Source organism: Octopus sinensis, unplaced genomic scaffold, assembly GCF_006345805.1.
Source record: "Octopus sinensis unplaced genomic scaffold, ASM634580v1 Contig10832, whole genome shotgun sequence".
Classification (NCBI taxonomy): domain Eukaryota; kingdom Metazoa; phylum Mollusca; class Cephalopoda; order Octopoda; family Octopodidae; genus Octopus; species Octopus sinensis.
The window spans coordinates 230,602-236,579 of NW_021832226.1; the positions used below are offsets into that span (position 1 = coordinate 230,602).

A 5,978-nucleotide genomic window follows, 5' to 3' on the forward strand; every position below is an offset into this window, starting at 1 on the left:
CAAACCTCGTCAGGGGGTACCGGCTCTTATTTGAGTCTTATGTTGAATTGGCCAATCATAAACACACAAAACTACATGGGAACAGTTTTTTTAATATTAATCAAAAGGTTTCCCTATTAAAAAATCAATGAAAATTTCCCTTTGTTGTGACATGTCTGAACTCTGTCTGCCGACGTTTTCTCTTCCGGTACATATATTTTCAAAAATTCAAAAAAGGTCCAAACATTTGGTGATTATGACAATTTTCCATCAATTGTGTCTTTTTCCTCGTCCTATAAAATATTGAACGGGAAAAGTATGCCAAAATTGATTTGGTGTCTGTGTTCAGACGGAATAAAGCGGTCTCAGATTGTGAAGGTCTTTGCTATTTGAAGTGAATGTATTTTACCCAGGGCGATGATGATCTACGCCAGGACAGTGTAATGCAGGAAGTATTTTCAGTCGTCAATCAAATTTTCAGAGAAGATGCAGATTTCAAGTCGTTTGGTCTTAGAATCAGACAATACAAGGAATCTATCTAGTTCTTATTTAAAGGTTGTAGTCACGTCAAAATCGACTGGAGTTATTGAATTTTGTGAAAATGCTCAATATTTGGGAGACTATTTGGATGGTTCCAAGGGAATGGCTGGAGCCCATGAACGTTTGAGACCTGGAGACTTGAAATTAGCACAATGTCGTGAAATGATGAAAGTTTTATTTTCCAAATGTTTATAGTTTATATCAAGAATTCTGCTATAGCCGATTTTCATAAAAAACTTGAAATCTTTGAGGAGATTTGTTCCAAGGTCAAGCCAGTGTTTCGTCATTTTTTCTACGAGAACTACCTTTCCCCTCCAGTCTGGCACAAAAATAGAAATAATTATACTAAAAGTGTAGCTACCTCCTCAATAGGTTAAAACTTATCAAATACTTGTTAGTTGGCTACATTTTGGGATTGGGCGATAGACATTTGGGAAATATTATCATTGATAAACTAACTGGAGAGGTTATCCCAATAGATCTCGGTAGAGATTATCTCTATTGAGTCTTAGGCATTGCTTTTGAGAGAGGATGCACTCTTCCTATTCCAGAGACTGTTCCATTTAGATTGACACGTGACATTGTTGATCCGATGGGATTGTCTGGAGTTGACGGGCTTTTTAGAAAGTTTAAATGAAATTGTATTATTTGTAGAAGCTGTGAACGGACTATGGAAGTACTTCGTAGAAATTATGATGTTGTTGTTTGTGTTGCAGATATTCTCTTGATTGAGCCAATATTTGAATGGAACCGTTCTTTGGGGAAAGTCATTCAGCAGCATTACAAAAACATGTCTTTAAACTTGCCTTTAAACAACACTGTGAAAACTGCGAATAATTTTAATGATACGAGCAATACGATTTGTGAACGGGCTATTATGAGACTCAGTCAAAAATTAAAAGGAGTAGAGTGGTCTTCTCAATTGTCAGTTGAGGGACAAGTTGGCCAGCTCATTAATGAGGCCCTCTCACATGATAACCTGTGCCGCATTTATTTTGGGTGGCAACCATTTCTTTGAGTTGAATTATTTTTTAATACAAAGTGTTATTTTTCAATATTAATTTTTTTAACATTTTTGGAATATTTTACTTATCTTTGATGAAACGTCAAAAATTATGTAAGCTTTAAGATATAAGCTCTAATGTTTATCTTCAATTTAACCACGAACGGTGTTCTTTATTTTTTCTTTACTTTCAAATTAAAAAAATTATCATCGGTTTTTAAAACGGTGCAAATTTAATTAAGATAATTGGTGCTTTTTTGAATATCATAGGCAATCTAAGTTTCTCTAAAAGAATTCTTAGATCAAAATAAAAAGAACCAGCTTTAACGACTGTAGAAAGTTTAAAACTAAATTTAATTTTAGGCACCAGTTTTCTTTGGAAAGGTAAATGGAATACTTGGAAACCTACTATCAGAAATAGATTAACAGATTGTGTCTGATTTATGATTAGCATAGTTCACGAACATAATCTTGTTATTGCTAGGATCTTTAGTTTCTTTTTAACAAGATCCGTACCATATTGTTATTGGTTATAGTCAACAACTTCAAAACTTTTTCTTTATGAAAAAACTTTCCCTTTCTGGTCTCGAAATTAATATTCACTTTTTAAAAGTTCTCGGGTTTATCGGGTAAATCGGTAATCTCAACATCTGAAACTAATGTAGATGCACTAATGGACAAAAAATGACATCTACGGTTTTTGAAAACTCAAGCTCTTCATGTATTCTTTAAAACGCAACTTACCAAATGAATACCAAATGTTCAGAAGGAACATTGCCATTGATATACTCCGTATAAAGATAAACTATTTAATGAGACTTAATGAGACTAACTTGCATCACAAAAGAGAAAGTTCAAACTACATGCTTCTCAGGTTTTTTGCTGGATTATGTAAAAATCTTAAAAATTGTAACATTGGACAAATCTTAAAATAAGTTTGTAAAATTATTTTGAAACACATTCTAAAGAAAAGAGAAACGCTATGGCTTAATAATCAGGCGATCTCACAATCTCATTGCTATATTCGATACTTGGAAATCCGGTTAATAAATAATTTAAGGCCCTTTTCGTCGCCTTGGATACCTCGTCATTTTTTGAAATAATCAAGACACAGTCATTAAACCACTTTATTGAATAAATAAACTTATTAAGTATCGATCTTTGGAGTACATAGGGCGACACTTAAAATATTTCGTTTTCTTCACTTGGCTTTCTAAAAGTCAATATGAAACGAGATACTCTCTAGTGTCTACTAAAATAAATTTTATTTATTTACACCCAACTACTCGAAATACCCTTTGCCGTATTTAGTGACAAATTTGATCTATATTTCCGTAATAAAGCATTTTTAAAGTACTAAAGAAAAATACGCAATTAATTTCTTAACATCCCGGAAGGTTTTCTTGGGAAAGGACGAACTCAATCAAGTCCTTTCATGTCGTGCACTTCGTCTCTTGAAAAAATTTTTGTACCATTAAAAAGCTTCCTCTCTGAAAAATTGTCCAACCTGCACCACTATTGTTGTAGGTTGAGGGGAGTACAAATCAACAAATCAGCAAGTGGTTTTATTTTTAAACAACAATAAAACAAAAAAGCAATGTTAAAAGATAGATCATATACATGTTACTACTAAGTACATTTTGATTCAAAGCAGTGGCAAATAAATGTATATCTTGACTGATATTATTAAATACAACACATGAATAAATCCCCTCCAAGTTAGTTCTTAATATAGTTTCACGTGATCTCACAATAAAGCTCTCAACCGGTTGGTCATTCCGTAACCATTTTACACGTGTTAAATCACCTTCGAACTTACAGTTAAACTGGACTGTTCGTGGTTTATTCAAAATTGTTTTTGTCCCATAGGATGTTATCTTTGATGGCTCTGAAACTTTAAATAAACGTAGAAACTGAGAGATATAACTGTCGATGTCAGAAATGGCCTGTTTATTGAGTAGTCCGATGTGCCAATGCAGTAAAACGTCTTGTTTTCATCCACAAAATTTTTTATTTTAAGCGTTGAGGAGTTTTTTGTAAGTTTAACGGAGAATTTCTCATTCAAAGTTTCTCCGAACGAAATATTTTGCACAAAATGGACAGTTGCCCGCGTATCATCCCCGTAGTAGTCCTTCCATATTATCTAATATTATAATGTGAGTATACAAATCACTTTTCTAGCATTGTTACTGCTGCAAATAATATCAACTGATCCGTATTTCTTGACGTATTGCAAGACTGGAGATATTGTTAAATCAATTCCGTTTTCAATTATAGACTTTGTTTGAATCAGGGACATTAGACAATCTTTTATATAATTTAGTCTTCTTACTTACATATTGAGATCATTTCATAAAGTGAATGACTGCTTATTTATATATAATCGACAGCTGTCGTTGAATAATTAAGAAACGGAAAAATTAATTAAATAGCCAACTGGTCTCTTGACTCTCATTGACCTCGTCTGGGAATTATTATTATGACTTGATGACTATTTTAAATCCCATTTATTTATATTAATTTATTGAAAAATAAATTTTTTAAATATCAATTAAATAAGTTATTCGTGATTTTATATGGAGGACATCCCAGATCTCGAACCAATAACCAATAGTAGCCGAGTACCAATAACAGTAATCACAGGATGTCTAGGTATCCTTAATCATACCCATTTTACTCTCAAGGATCAGGAAAAACGACTCTAATGAAACACATCCTCACAGAAAACCACCAAAAACGAATTGCTGTTATCCTTAATGAATTTGGGGAAGGTTTCTTTTGGATCAAAATTTCTTAAGGAAGTGCCCTGGAAAAGTCAATTATGGTTAAAAAAGACCAAAATATGTACGAAGAATGGCTGGAACTCAACAACGGATGTCTCTGCTGCTCGATCAAGTCCATCTTTTCAAAAAATATTTTAGGAAGAGCGGTGTCAGTGCCATAGAAAGTCTAATGAAGAGACAAGGGACATTTGACTATATCCTACTCGAGACTACTGGTCTGGCCGACCCAGGTAGTCCCCGTTTTTTTAAAACAGGGCCAATTGCGGAAATGTTTTGGTTAGACGAACAGGTATGTGCAGATGTGTATTTGGACGGAATCGTCACTTTGGTAGACAGTAAAAACTATGAGAGGGTGGTGACCTCATAAGTAACGTCATTTAGACAATTTCTGAAGGAAACGCTGGAGATGAGGCTCTGAGGTTGTGTTTAGGCTGGTCATTTTGTAGACAAATTGCAGTGGCTGACGTGATTATTTTAAATAAAACCGATTTGGTGGACAAAGTGGGTTTGGAAAATGTCAAAACTATTCTGAGGTTTTTTTGTACATTTTAGACCCAGTTCTATCAACGGAAACGCAGAAATTGTGGAAGCATCATATTCTGAGTATTATGGCTGTCTCAAAATATAGGATAGACGTGTCCCTCATTCTAGACTTGAACATGTATAGTTCAGTCAATCTGGACAAAGATGTTCTGTTTTGTGGCGATTCAGCCAAATTTTCATGCTATTCGGGGAAAAAGCAACATTTGAACTCTGTAGACCGCCTGTTGCTTTATTCCAGGCGATTGGGACAGTGACTGTGCAAGTGAAGGGGAGGATTAATACAGAGCGGTTGGAAGGGTTTTTGGAGCAGTTGATTTGGGACAAGGATGTGTGGGGGGAAGACGGAAACATGGAAATAATCCGATTCAAGGTATAGTAGTCTAAATAGGGAAGGGAGTGGTGTCAAGGAGAGAGGGGAGTGAGATGTATCAAGGAGTGTATGAGTTGTATGATAAAAAATATTTGGACAACGTGAGGGTGGAGGGGAGTAGATTTATATTTATTGGTTTACAGTCGATATATTGGTAGGGAAGAATCTAAGTGAGCCTGTCCTTCGAACACGGTTGCAGATGGTCATGGAGGAGGAGTAATTCTTTTTTGCGTTTTTTTATTTTAACCTTTTGTTTGACTTTAGTATTCCTAGACAAGTAGAGTTAGTATTTCAAGGTCATTCACTTATTTGATTGTCTTTTTATTAGACGGAGAATTTTATCGCGTTCCTTTTTCAGCATTTCAATATTTAGAATTCCAGCTTTAGGAAAATTTCTTTCAGGTTTTCGGATAGTTTTTTGATTGTGGAGCCGTGGAACTGGCCTCTTTTCTGACAAGTGTCTCTAAACTATGTCATGATACCACTTTTTTCCCAAGTTATCATTCTCTGTCAGAATTTCAGTAGCCAGCCGAGAACCGCAACTGCATCTATATGTTTTTTCCCACTATCCCAAAAAACCGTTTTAGGTATGTAATGACAAGTTTTTGATCACTAATCTGATTAAATGTTGTCATAGACTTTCCATTGGTTTTATTTCAACAGTCTATCCACTTCTTCTTGTACTTTGTGAGATGTTCAACAAAATTGTTACATAGATATCAGACAACAGCGCTTCAAAAATCGGCAAAAAGTCGATTTC

General features: G+C 34.6%; 1 long non-coding RNA gene across 1 annotated transcript; it reads left to right on the plus strand.

The window, feature by feature from the left end:
* The first annotated feature begins 218 nt into the window (after positions 1-218).
* On the plus strand, positions 219-884 carry LOC118761227. The gene is made up of 3 exons (XR_004997226.1): positions 219-357; positions 393-690; positions 726-884. It is a non-coding gene; the product is annotated as an uncharacterized LOC118761227 (long non-coding RNA).
* The last annotated feature ends 5,094 nt before the right edge of the window (positions 885-5,978 follow it).